Source organism: Chenopodium album, chromosome 5 (genome assembly GCF_948465745.1).
Source record: "Chenopodium album chromosome 5, dcCheAlbu1.1, whole genome shotgun sequence".
In the NCBI taxonomy this organism is placed as follows: domain Eukaryota; kingdom Viridiplantae; phylum Streptophyta; class Magnoliopsida; order Caryophyllales; family Amaranthaceae; genus Chenopodium; species Chenopodium album.
Genome location: NC_137838.1, coordinates 40,663,120 through 40,677,258, shown reverse-complemented (window position 1 = coordinate 40,677,258; position 14,139 = coordinate 40,663,120). Strand labels below are relative to the sequence as shown.

The following is a 14,139-nucleotide window of genomic DNA, read 5'->3' as shown; positions in this document are numbered from 1 at the left end:
AACAATGTCATGCAACAACCCTCCTCAAGTGGTGAATGCTTTAGGGTAGATATTCTTGATACGGTTCTTGATGAATTTTCTCGCTCCCACTTGCATGCCACTAATGATCCCCTTGAAAGTGTGTTGTTGAATGAATCAAAGATAGGTACTCACAAAGAAGACATACAATTCTATGAGGATTTGCTTGAGGAAAGCAAGGAGTGCAAGGGCGCGAGCATGGAAGAAGAAGCTCCTTACATTCATGACCTCTTTCAAGTTGAAGAAAGAGAAGAGAGCCCCAATGGTAAGGGAGCACCAAAGGTAAACTTGAAACCTCTACCTTTGGGCTTGAGGTATGCATTTCTTGGTCCCAATGAGTCTTTCCCCGTGATTGTAAATTCTAATCTAACGGAGGAGCAAACCTCCCTCTTGATCAATGTTTTGAGAAATCACAAAAAAGCTTTGGGTTATACCATTGATGATATCAAGGGTATAAGTCCATCTTTATGTATGCACAAAATTGATCTAGAGGGAGATGCCAAACCCGTCAGGCAAAGGCAAAGAAAGCTTAACCCTTCCATGCAAGAGGTTGTGCGGAAGGAAGTGGCTAAGCTTCTTGATGCGGGAATTACCCAATTGCTCATAGTGATTGGGTATCTCCCGTGCAAGTTGTGCCTAAGAAAGGGGGCATGACGGTAGTGAAAAATGATCATGATCAACTAGTACCCACTAGACTTGTTACCGGTTGGCGCATGTGTATTGACTATCGCCAACTTAACACAAGTACATGCAAAGATCATTTTCCATTACCGTTCATTGATCAAATGTTGGAAAGGCTTACAAAGCATTCCTTCTATTGTTTCCTTGATGGTTACTCGGGATTTTTCCAAATCCCAATTGACCCTAAGGATCAAGAGAAGACAACTTTCACATGCCCCTACGGTACTTATGCGTATCGTAGGATGCCTTTCGGGCTTTGTAATGCCCCCGCAACATTCCAACAATGCATGATGTCCATTTTTAGTGATATGATTGAGGATGAGATAGAAGTGTTCATGGATGACTTCTCCGTTGGAGGAGCCACCTATGAAGATTGTCTATCTAATTTATCTCGTTGCTTAGAAAGGTGTGAGAGGGCTAACCTCGTGTTGAATTGGGAAAAGTGCCACTTTATGGTCGAAAGTGGGATTGTTCTTGGGCACAAAATTTCCCATGCCGGCATTGAGGTTGATAGAGCCAAGGTTGAGGTCATCGAAAAACTTCCTCCCCCCACCAACGTGAGGGAAGTGAGGTCTTTTCTTGGCCATGCCGGGTTCTATCGGCGCTTTATTAAAGATTTTTCAATGATCGCTAAGCCTCTCACATCCCTATTGCAACAAGATAAGGAGTTTGTGTTTGATGATGCTTGTCATAAGTCCTTTTGTAGGTTGAAAGAAGCCCTTTGCACCGCTCCTATTGTCCAAGGTCCGAATTGGTCTCTTTCATTTGAGCTCATGTGCGATGCAAGCGACGAGGCCATTGGATCGGTTCTTGGACAACGAAAGAATGGGAAACTTCATGTCATACATTATTTGTCTAAAACTCTCAATGATGCCCAACGAAACTACACAACTACCGAGAAGGAGTTCCTAGCGGTTATCCATTCATTCGAGAAGTTTAGAACCTACCTAATTGGTTCTAAGACAATTGTGTATACCGACCACTCAGCTCTCAAATACTTGATAGGGAAGAAGGAAGCTAAACCAAGGTTGTTGAGATGGGTTTTAGTCCTCCAAGACTTCGATTATGAGATGAGAGACAAGAAGGGAGCCGAGAATGTGGTGGCGGATCACCTCTCAAGGTTGGGCGGTGCAAGGTTTGAAGATGATGGCTTGCCAATAGAGGACGCTCTAAGAGATGATGTGCTTTATGTCCTTGAAGTGAAATCGGAGCCTTGGTATGCGGATATTGTGAATTACTTAGCTTGTAGTGCCATACCACCAGATTTCACTTCACAACAACGTCGAAAACTCAAGCACGAGGCCAAGAGATACATTTGGGATAATCCCATTTTATTAAAAAGAGGGGTCGATGGTTTGTTGAGGAGATGCGTCCCCAACGACGAGGTTCAAAGTGTTCTCCATAAGTGCCACTCTTATCCTTGTGGTGGGCATATGAGTGCTCAAAAGACCGCCTCAAAGGTCCTTCAATCTATGCTCTTTTGGCCTTCTCTATTCAAGGATGCGTGGGTATTTGTCAAAACTTGTGATAGATGTCAACGGATGGGGAATATTTCTAGAAGGGATGAAATACCGCAAAATCCCATCCTTGAGCTTGAAGTTTTTGATGTGTGGGCTATAGACTTCATGGGCCCTTTCATTTCTTCACATGGGAACAAGTATATTTTGGTCGCCGTTGACTATGTGTCTAAGTGGGCGGAGGCCGTGGCTTCTCCAACGAATGACTCTAAGGTGGTGGTCAACCTTTTCAAAAAGGTGATCTTCCCGAGATTTGGTGTTCCAAGAGCGATAATTAGTGATGGGGGATCGCATTTCAAGCACCACACCTTCGTTCGACTACTTGATAAATATGGGGTTTCTCACAAGCGAGGGCTTGCATACCACCCTCAAACGAGTGGCCAAGCGGAGGTCACCAATAGAGAGCTCAAGGTGATTTTGGAGAAGACGGTTGCTAGAACAAGGAAGGATTGGTCCTCCAAACTTATTGATTCACTATGGGCTTATAGGGCCGCCTTCAAAACCCCAATAGGGACCACTCCCTACAAGCTTGTCTATGGAAAAAATTGTCATTTGCCCATGGAGATGGAGCATCGAACGCATTGGGCAATCAAGCAAATCAACTTTGATCTCCATAGTGCGGGTGAGCAAAGGCTTCTAGAGCTACATGAGTTAGAGGAGTTGAGGATGAATGCTTACGATAGCGCAAGCATGTATAAGGCGCGGACTAAGGCTTGGCACGATGCTCAAATTGTCAAGAAGGAATTCGTCAAAGGCCAAAAAGTCCTCCTATTCAACTCCCGCTTGAAGCTTTTCCCAGGCAAACTTAGGTCAAGATGGAGTGGGCCGTACATTGTCACGGAAGTGTTTCCTTATGGAGCCTACGAAATTTCCCAAGACGGCCACTCCCCTTTCAAAGTCAACGGTCACCGTCTCAAGCCCTATCATGAAGGATTCCCAAGTGATGAACCAGTTTCTGTGACACTTCTTGATGTGCATCGTCAATTCGACCCTCCTTGATCAACTCAAGGAACGTCGAGCTAACGACGTTAACCAAAAGCGCTTCCGGGAGGCAACCCGAGTTTCTAACCCTTTTATACTTTTTCTTTTCATGTTGCTTCTATTTTTCCATCTACGACTTTGGATTGTTTGGATTTTTGGGTTTTGATTGTGCTTTGGTTTTAGATATACTTTGCATCTAGCATGATTGTAATGTGTTTAGTTGTGTGTTAACGGACTATTTTTACTTGTGTGATTCTTTATGGAAGTTTGGCCGAACCACTTCATGTTCGGCCACTGCAGCAATTTCAAGGATTTATGGCAACATTCTGCCAAAAACAAAAATATTGAATTCTGGCACAAGGTTCGACCGAACCCATGGGCGGTTCGACCGAACTTATACTGTAGTGCGGCCGAACTTCCCTGGGTTCGGTCACTCCTAAATTTTTAGAAATTTCCAGCAACTTTCTGCCAGAATCTGAAAATTTGCAGTTCCAGCATAGGTTCGACCGAACCCAAGTATGGTTCGACCGAACTTAATTCGTAGTGCGGCCGAACTTCCCTGGGTTCGATCACTCCTCTCTTTTTGCGATTTTGCTGGAACTTTCTGCCCGGATTTTAGAATGTAGAGTTTTGGCAATGGTTCGACCGAACCACAGGGGAGTTCGGCCGAACTTTTACTGTGGTTCGACCGAACATACCCTCGGTTCGGCCGAACCTATCTTCAGAGTCGAAAAAAAATGCTGCCATGTTTTCTATTTTGCTGCATTTTCGTGAATATCACTCCCATATTCGTCACCTACCCCATTCTTCTCCTTCTCACTCTAAACCTCCATTGCACCTCCCCTTACAACCTCAAGTCTCCATCAAAATCACTCCAATCTTCATCCTTTCTCACTTATTTTCCATCCTTCACTCAACTTTTGCAATCTCTACCAAAAATTCCGACCAAACAAACCCATCTTTCCATTATCCCCAATTTCAAGGGTTTAAGTGCTTCGGTGTTTTTGGGTTTTTACTTCCTTCCAATCAATTGTGGTATGTTTGTTCTAGCTTTTGCAAGTTTATTTCTTTAATTTCTTATAGTTTTACCATGTTTTACATATTTAAGTGTGAATTATGGTATTCTTGAAATTATTAGTAATGACTTGTTTATTTCATGTGGTTCTTTGGATTGACTTGTTGCAATTGATTGGTTGTTCATAGTAGAACATGTTCTTATGATGATTATGCATGTTTACCTTGGTTTTATTTTGATCTCAACGTAATTGAGTGTTGATTTCATACTAGGGTATTCATGTTACCATTTTAGGATTGAGAAATGCCTGAGTTGGATGTTATTGGAGATTGTTATTCATGGTTTTGGCTTGATTTTGATGGTTTGATGATTGGATATCATGAAAATAAGGGGAAATCATGCCAAATTTCACCTAGACCTTGTTAGGACTAATTTAGGAATGACATAGGAATCCTTATTCAAACCTTGGTCCAAATGTATTCATGCATGCCTTGAATTGTATACTCTCAAGCATACACTTTTACCTTGGTTAAGTACTTGGCTTCTTATGTCATTTCCTATCAATTTGTTCTAATGATATGCTCTTGGTGAATTTGTAGAATCACGATGTTCGGCAAGGGAAAAGGAAAGTCAAAGAGGAAGAGGGTGGGAGAATCCTCAGCAACGCAATTCCCACCTCCTCCCGGCATCAACGATCATGGCATTATTGCTCCGGACGAGCAATTTTGGCCTATATATGCATCACTCATCAAGCGTCCGATTAGGTCCACAAGGTTCTTTTGCCCTCAAACTTTGAGGAAGCTGGGAATATTGGATGAGGTGACTAGGTTGGCTCAAAACTTTGGTTGGGGCGACTTCATCCACCTCCACGCTCACACTTACGAGCGTGTGACCTTGGAATTCCTTGCCTCCCTCCGCAAGGAAGTTTTTGAGCCGGAAGATGTCGATGAGGATCCTCAACTCATTATACACTTCAGGATGTTCAACGAGGATCACTCTCTAATGGAGAGTGATCTAAATGAGATCTTCTTTTGGCACGCCACTGGCCTTGATCACCCGTCTGAAATGACCTCCTCCCATCGCATTCCTTACAACGAGCAAGAGTGGTGGAGGAGCATCACAAACAAGGATAGGTTCCAAACTAATACCTCAAAGGTCAACAACATCGTCCATTTAGCCTTGAGGTATTTTGTACGGCTTCTACAATACGCCGTGTTCTTCAAAGCCAACCTCGGCTCCATGGTAAAAGACGAGGTTGCTTGCCTATTCTTGGCCGACAATCCTCAACGGCTAAAATTTCAATGCTCCTCCACCTTTATCCAACGGCTCTTGGATACTAGGGACAACCGTCTAGGTGATGAGATATTTATGGGTGGCATGATTACTATCATTGCTCTCTCTTTGAAGGGTGGATCATACAAGGACCAAATTGAATTGCTCCCACCCATGCACCAAAACCGAGAAGAGCTCACCGACGAGTTCCCTCCCTATGCTCTATCCATAAGCGCCCTCCGTCACAGCCGCTTCCTCAATTTCACTACTAGCAAGCGCCGTTTTATCCTCCTGGTCGATAGGGAGATCGAATGGTGTGTCCTCCCGGACCCCGACCTCACTACGGTGGACCACTCCGCTTCTCTCAAATGGAAGATCCCTCAGCAAATCATCCCCAATGAGCTGAGGCGAACTAGAGCCCGGGGTGGAGCTCCTCAACCTCCACCGGTCCTCCATCAAGAGAAAATCAATCCCCCCCTTAGCGGGGGAGGTGAGGCATCTTCTTCTTCTTCCTTTCCTCCTTTTGATTTCAATGCCCTTCGTAGTACCCTCGGCGATATTCGTCGAGACAATCAAGCTTCCATTGAGCAATGGGGGTACTACGCGAGGGCGAATTATGACAATCTTGTGCAAGCGGGCATTCAAGCGCCCTATGTGAACTACCCCTACCACCCTCCTCAAGAGGGTCCGGTCAATCATTGGGGACCCTATGACCCCCAACACCCCACCCCCCCCTTGCTACGCCTATTGGGAAGGTCCCATCGACCCTACCCAACGCGTTGGCACCCCCCCCATACGACCCCTATCGTCCGGGTGGGTGTGATCCGTCTTATGACCCGGCATCCGCATCCACCCCCGCTCCTTTTGATGGTGGTTGGGGTGCCCAAGGGTGGCCCTATGAGAACTTTAACCAACCCTTCCACCCATTCATGGACACTCCCGGGTTTGATCCTAACAACCCCCCTCAACCTAGGGGGCGAGGAGATGATAACCAGTGATGCTGTGGGAACTTTTCCCTTCCCCCCGATCTTCTCACTTGTCACTTTTGCTCGGGACGAGCAAAAAAAATAGTGTGGGGGATGATGTCCTTTTGGTTGGTTGAAGTGTACATAGGAAGGTAGGGTGGTAGGGTAGTTGCTTGCACATAAGGAGGATAGTGAGGATAGTGGCTTTGTGGTATTGATGTGGCGTTGTGGCGGTGGTGATGATGTTGGTGATGTTGTGATGGTGATGTGATGAGATGGTGATGTTTTATGATTATTGATGTGATGATGATGATGATGTTTTATGGTTATTTTTGCTGATTTCTGATGATTTTCTTTGATGATCCCCGAGTCTTTGTAGGTGGAGATGCTCCCGAAAAAAAAAATCCAAATTTCCCGAATCTCCAAATCCCCTTAATCCAAACTTTGTAGATAGCTTTTTATTAATTTTTCTTCTTTTTGTTTGTTTCTTTAGTCTTTTTCTTTGTTTTCTAACCTTTTCTTGTTTTATTTTAGTTTCTTTTGTTTGGCCCACCTTTATTGAAGCTTGAAGCGGAGATGTAGGACGTTAAGGAGAAACACTAGCTCCCTTGGTGAGAATTGGATATATTACCTTGTCTTATATTTCAAGCGGCATTCGGTGAGACCTTTCCTCTCTTTCTTTTTCTTTTTCTTTGAGTGCTTAGTTTAGGTCTAGTTTAGGAAGAGTTAAATGGTTAGAGGTTGATTGATTTTGGTTCCAAGGAACCTGGGATCGTTGATGTTGATATCAACGATCACTTGTATGTCGATTGGGATTTATTTGATTTACATGCCTCGATTATGAACCTTTTTAATTTCTTCCTTCCTTTTGTGTGTTTTTCTTGTTCTCTTTTGTGTAACGAGAATGACTATGACAAGTTGAAACATTTTTGATGTGGATTTGCTCATTCATTTGGATTAAAGAATTTATGTGCCTTTTTGATGACATGGCTTTGAATGCTTACCTTCCTAGTTGATGAGGGTTTACACGGTTTAAGAATGCTTAAGGTTGAATTAGACACATTATAAGCTAAGGTAGCCCGGTTTAGAACTCTTAATGACGTTTGAACCCCTTAGTTCACGGGAAAGTGGTAAGATGGTGTTGCTCTCCGTAGTGAATAGGATCCCTTAGTTGGTATTTGCTTATTTTTATCCCGTGTGAGCGTCATTTGTTCTAGCCTTCATCACTCTTGTGAGCGGCGTTTTGGATCCTTAACTATGCATGTCTTAATATTTGTGTTGGTATTTAGCTCCCGAGATCGTGACCAAACAACTTTAAAGGAGGAAGAGGGCATTTCTTCTCATTTTTCTTTGTTTTCTTTGTGTTTTGTTATAAATTTGGTTTTCATTTTTACATCCACCCACTTGCTAACCAATTTGGGCCTCATTCCCCTTTCTTGATCTAGCCATATTACAAACCTTTCGGCCTATGTTCTACCAACCCTTGTAGTTAGTGAAGCATTGGTTTTTGAGGTTCGAATTCGAGAGTGTTGGTTTTAGGGCAAGAAAGTTGTGAATATTGGTTCAAGTGAGATTTTGAAAGTTGTTCAGGAAAGGAAATATTTGCAAAAAGTTTGTGAGGAAGGATGCAACGTATGAAGTTCAAAATAAAAATAAAAAAAAAAGAGAGGGGGAAGGAAAAGGAAGAGGAAATGATGAGAGAAATGAAGTAATATTATGAAATTTTGTATTGAAGGTTATAATTTGAATTTAGGTTCAATTCTTAGGTGGTTCTTGAGAGATGGCCACTCTTTTGCTTCACTTAGGAGTTGCCACCAAAAATTTTCAAATTAATTCCCAACCTTAACCCTTAGCCATGACATTACAACCCAAGTTAAGACCCTTGGACTTGGAGAAGTGCGGTCAAAGAACGGTGGAGGGAGATAGATTTCAACCCTATGGAAAGAGTGTGCATAGTTGAGATGTCGGGATAACTTTATGAATCCACAATAAATTTCTTTTTCCGGTTCCCTCGAGGAACCATGAGGAGCTAACTTAGGGATGATTTGAAGCTAGTGGAGAGAATGCGGACCGTCTTGGTTGGAGCTAGGGAAGAGGATGAAATCATTAGTTCTCTACGCTTAGCTTAGGTTTGTCTCCCTCAACCATGAGCATCTTAGAACGTGTTCCCCCTCTTTGAGTTGAGAAAAGTAAGCATTATTTGATTCATGTCCCTATGTTAGAGTCCATTTGGAGCATTTCCCATCGTGAAACTTGATTGATTTTCTTAACCCTGGTCATATTATGCTTGTTGTGTGTTGTCTTTTTGTTGTAGTATTCCTTGCTTGAGGACAAGCAAAAGGCAAGTGTGGGGGATTTTGATGAGTGGCATTTATGCCACTCTTTTATCCTTTTTCTCTAAGGATTCTCCCCTCGTTTGCACTTGTTTGGCCCTCTTTCTAAGCATTTTTACTTAGCTTTGCTTTCTCTTTTCTTTCTCCTTTATCCTCCCTTTTCTTAGTCTTCCCGCTTTGTTCTTATTGTGCTTTTCATGCTTATGCTTTGTAGGAACCATCGAGATTTTCAAGAGGAGGAAGCTAAGCTCAAAGGAAGCTAGAGGAAGCATGATTCAGAAGAGGTTCGACCGAACCTCCTGATGGTGTGGCCGAACCAAGGTGTGGCCGAACCTGCTCAGTGGTTCGGCCGAACTTCGAGGCAGGGGCAAGATGAAAATTGGCAGTTTTGCAGGAGTGGTCGAACTACAGGAGTTCGACCAGACCAGGATCAGGGAGGTTCGACCGAACCTACCCATGGTTCGGCCGAACCTACCCTGTAGTCCGGCCGAACCATCCCATTTGTTCGGTCGGACCTCTCCTTTTCTCAGCTGACTCTGTACGGACTATATAAGTCCCTTTTTTAGAACGTTTTGGGGAAGATTAACTTAGTTTTAATTTTCTACATTTTTAGCTTAATCTAGAGAGAGAAACTTCATTAGTAGAGAGAGAAAGTGTGGATTTCCATTGATGAACTTGGATATTGAAGAAGGAGCTTGATTGAATCTTTGTAAATCTTCATCTTCAATTAATGAGCAATCTCTTACTCTCTTTCTTTATTTTTGTATCTAGTTTTGTTTGCTTATTTTTATTTTCCTTCTTTGCTTATTGATCATGTTGATGCTTATTGATTTGATGATTGATATTGTCTTCAATATGATTTGTGAGTAGTCACCTAGCCAAGGGTGTGGGGATGGTGTAGTTGTTAATTGATTCATGCTTATGATGTTGGGGTTATATTAATGGTGATTAAAGTCTTTGTATACTTGATATTCTTTGGTCTTTCTTGCAAGTGCACATTGTTAGTTGATCAAAGATGAATCTTTACTAACAAGTAACGGAAGTTGACTTAGTTGAGATTCATTACTATCGATAATTCTTTGTTTGCACCTTCTAATATATTGTTCTAATGTGGAAACATAGAGGCTATGTTAGGAGAAATCGATTAACCCCGGAAGGCGGTTAGATCGAGCTTTATTTCGATATTCTTACATGCTTAGTTTACCATTGCTTTGCTTCTGTGTTATTGCATGATCAAGTGACATCTACATCTACCCACTTCCCTTGGTGTTTAGTTATATAGATCTTTAATCATTCTTAATCCTTAGTTTAATCTCTTAGTTATTCATACTTCTTGTCCCGAGATAGCTTAAAGTCTTAAGTAGTGAATGCGGTGTTTATGCATGTCTCCCTGTGGTTCGACCCCTCTATTTACCCTATACACATATTAGGTTGGTAGAGCGTTATAAATTAATTTGACTTAGGTGTAGTCGCTCAACGACACGATTATTACCTTGTCAATTGGTTTTGATGCTTATTTTAGATTTTTGAATTTTTTCTTGATTTTTTGGATTATCATGAACAAATTGTAAGATATTTTTGGCTGATGTTTTGTTTTATAACTCTTATTTTTAGTAGAATAAAGCTAAACTTTATGTGAAAAAAGTAAGATATTTTCTAGTTGTGAATTGGGATTTTAAGTTTTAAAATATGCTAATTAATGTTCTTTCAATGTGTTAGTTTCAATTTATATCTGTAAATATATAGTTTTCAATTGGGATTTTCTCCTTCGTTTCAATTCAAGTTTAAAAATATGCTTATTAATCTTGTTAGTTTCAATTTATATACTGTACATATATACTCTGTATCAATTATAAAAAAAAAAAATCAATATTACAGTATGGATTATTCGCCTTCTTATAACTTTGGGAATTTTCATTGCTTCTACTTGCAAAGTTTTATCTTATTGTTTGATATAGGAATTATCCTTGCTTTTGATTATATCCAATTTAAAGTTATTCTCCAAGATTAACATTCATGTTTATCTCCTCTCACAAATTGCTCTATTTGTTTTTGTGCCACATTATTAAAAAGCTTTTATTACTTGAAACATACACAGCAGAAGAAAGAGATTGAATTGTGAGATAAAATATGGTTGGATCTTCTCGTAAATTAATACACGCATATGGTTTTAGGGGTTCTGGTCTCCTTGTGATTAGAGTTTGATTTTTTGTTTAGTGATCTTCGTTTGTGGTAAATGGTATTGATTGTGAAATTGCTTGTTTAATTAGTATGATTCCTCACAAGACAAAGAGGGGAGCTGCATCATTGGCAAGGTTGAAGGTGTATGAGGGAGTTCCCCCACCTTATGACAAAATAAAGAGGGTTTTTGTTCCCGAAACTCTCAAGTGAGTTGGATCATTCTTAATTTTGTTGATTACAGTTTCAAATTTTATTTTGTTGTGACATTTTGCCTCTAAGTATTAACAGTGTCTCATGTTGGGTTAATTCAGGGTGTTGAGGCTTCAAAAGGGTCACAAATACTGCTTCCTTGGCCGTCTATCAATGGAAGTCAGCTAGAACCATTACGACACCATCAGGGTAAGCATATTTTTATTAGCTTTTGTTATTGTTTATCTTTACTTATTTGCTTGTTTAACCTCATTTAAATTGTTTTTTTTTCTGGCTCATGTTTAGTTACTTATCATGTTATAATTGTGGTGCTTTATTATACTTGGTTGATAGATAGACTTCAACTAGTTTCTATTGTGGACTACATTCATTAGTTTATAATAGTCCTATTATGATCTAAAAATGTAGGTGTATGTTTGACTTTTACTGAGGCTCTCTAGGTTTGAATGAGTTTCCCCTTCAAGTACTTTCCTTGATAAGAGCTGCCAGCTCTGGTTTGCATCTAGTGGTTTGATTTCATATGAAAAAGAAATTCTTTGTTGTACATTTGCTTGTGGCACTCGACTGGTTATGAATTCATCAGTTTTCAAAAGCTAAATTGTTTGATTTTCGTAACTACGTTTTTAGCAAAGGGAGTAGTGAATTTTGCTGGGACAAACAAATAGGGTTATGAAATTTTGATTTCATTATTTCCTTATGTGCATTCATAAATCATAATCTAGCCTACAACTCAATGTACTTGTTGATCTAGCTTTAAAAGGCGTAATATTGAGAACCTTGACCTATACTAGTATTCTAGTAATATGTGTAATGAACTGCAACCATGGAAGAAGTATAAAGACAATTTTTTTTCTTTTTTTTGTATTTGATTGTAATCTCTTTCATTTTGGATTGTTCTTATTCTTCTAGTTACTGTTTCTTTGTTTATCATTTAGTCATTTATATTGACTATTGCTTAAGTTACCAGACCAAGATAACAACTACTAATCAGTCAAGTTCAAGCATTGCCATTCTTTTATTTGTCATGCTTTTCCTAAACTTTTTTCCAATTAGATATACCACGTTTTCAGCAAGCTAATTAGTTGAATATTATACATTTATTTGATGTTGGAAATATGCAGCAAGGAAATCGAATACAAACTTTCAAGGCATACCTACAATATATGTTACCTAACAGATATTTAATTCTTTTTCAGGAATTGCAATGAAAGGAGTCTTGTGCAATTTATTGGCTATTAACTTAGATGACGAGTTGAAGACTTATAAGAGAAAAGTAGACTTTCTCACTGCTGTTGAATCAGATAATCTCCTAGTCTTGAAGAATGCAGAGATACATCTAGGAAAAAGGCCTGAAGTGGAGCAATGAAGCAATGGTATGGTAAAGGTGTCATTGAGTCATAACAAAATCGAGAAGATTCCAAGTGGTATGGAATCTTTGACCCCAGAACTTACTATGCTGATGCTCAATAATAATCCTCTAACCAGGATCCCTGAATCATTCTTTATGAACATGTGAGCCCAAGTAATAATCGATTTTATTTCCCGTTAATTGCTTGATATATGTTGTATGAATGATGGTTTTGAAGTGGGTTTTTGATTGAATATTTGGTAGGTGGTAAAGTTGTGGAGACTACTATAAACAGGAGGACTAGTAATGGAGTTGGTAATAGATCAAGTAGGTCGACCAGATCGGAAGATGAAGTGTAAACTGATGCTGTCACAAAATTTGAGATCAAAGTTGCACTAACTTGAAAAATTGGTGGAAGATGTAAATGATTTAACATTAATTTAGTGGAAAATCATTTAAATCTCTTATTGCCATTGAGATTTTCTTTTGCTCTGTTTTTTTATTAGTTTTAGTTATTAGATGAATAAATGTATTTTTTTTTTTTTATTATTGTATAAATATGAAGTACTATTTTTATCTCAGTTAATTAATAAAATAATTGTGCTATAATTATTATGCAAGCTAGCTAATCCAGCACAGCATGTGCTGGATTTTTTTTAAAATTGGGGTAACAATATTTGTAACGGGCAGATATCATGCCCGTTACAAATAACCTTGTTATTCGTAACGGGCAGTTGAAAAGCCCGTTACAAATAACGGGTTATTTGTAACGGGCACTTGAAATGTCCGTTACTAATAACGGGTTATTCGTAACAGGCATTTCAACTGCCCGTTACGAATAACTCGTTATTCCTAACGGGCATTTCGTTATTCGTAACGGACACAGCCCGTTACAACTAACACTTGCTATCCGTTACGGTGGCATACGTAACGCTCGTTGCCCGTTACAGATATGCCTTTTTTGCCCGTTACGGATAGCTATTTTTCCCACTAGTGTAGCAATGGTTAACTACAAACCCTCTCCTAAAAACAACCAAAACCACATCCGAATCACCTAAGCCCACTGAAAACCCTAAACCTCTGACTTCAAACCCTAAAGAAGCAGAGAGCAAGAATGAAAAGGAAGAAATATCTTCCTTAAGTGTACTTAAAAGGTTTCGTGAATGGAAACAAAAGAAAGAAAAAGAAAAATCACTTGAGGAGAAAATGCAGGAAGTTGAGGAGTTAGAACAAAGGGTTCAGCAGGAGGAAGAAGATGATCAAGAGGAAATTGATGAAAACGAGACAGAGGAGAGAGAGGAAGAAGAGGATAAAGAGAATGATGATTAATTGGAACTTCTTTCAAGTGCTGAAAGGTATGTTGTTGGACATAGACTCGATATTTCTTGGTGCAAGAAGCCTGGGTTTTTAGAATTTCTCTATTTAATCAAATTTCAAGGGTAGGAGTATTTGTTGACTATTGCTTCCAATAATATTATGTATTCAGCTGCTATGGATGAATTCTGTAGCAAGTTCCAAGTAAAGCAAGGAAAGATCACTAGTGTAGTTAATAAAAAGAAAATTGAACTTGATGTTGAATAATTAGGGAAAATTCTGAGGGTACCTACTATGGGTTATT

At 39.9% G+C, this 14,139-nt stretch overlaps 1 long non-coding RNA gene across 1 annotated transcript; it reads left to right on the top strand.

Annotated features, from left to right (window-relative positions):
• The first annotated feature begins 11,268 nt into the window (after positions 1-11,268).
• Positions 11,269-13,150, top strand: LOC145630699 (uncharacterized). Its single transcript, XR_014112189.1, has 3 exons — positions 11,269-11,362; positions 12,370-12,597; positions 12,786-13,150. It is a non-coding gene; the product is annotated as an uncharacterized LOC145630699 (long non-coding RNA).
• Positions 13,151-14,139: the final 989 nt, after the last annotated feature.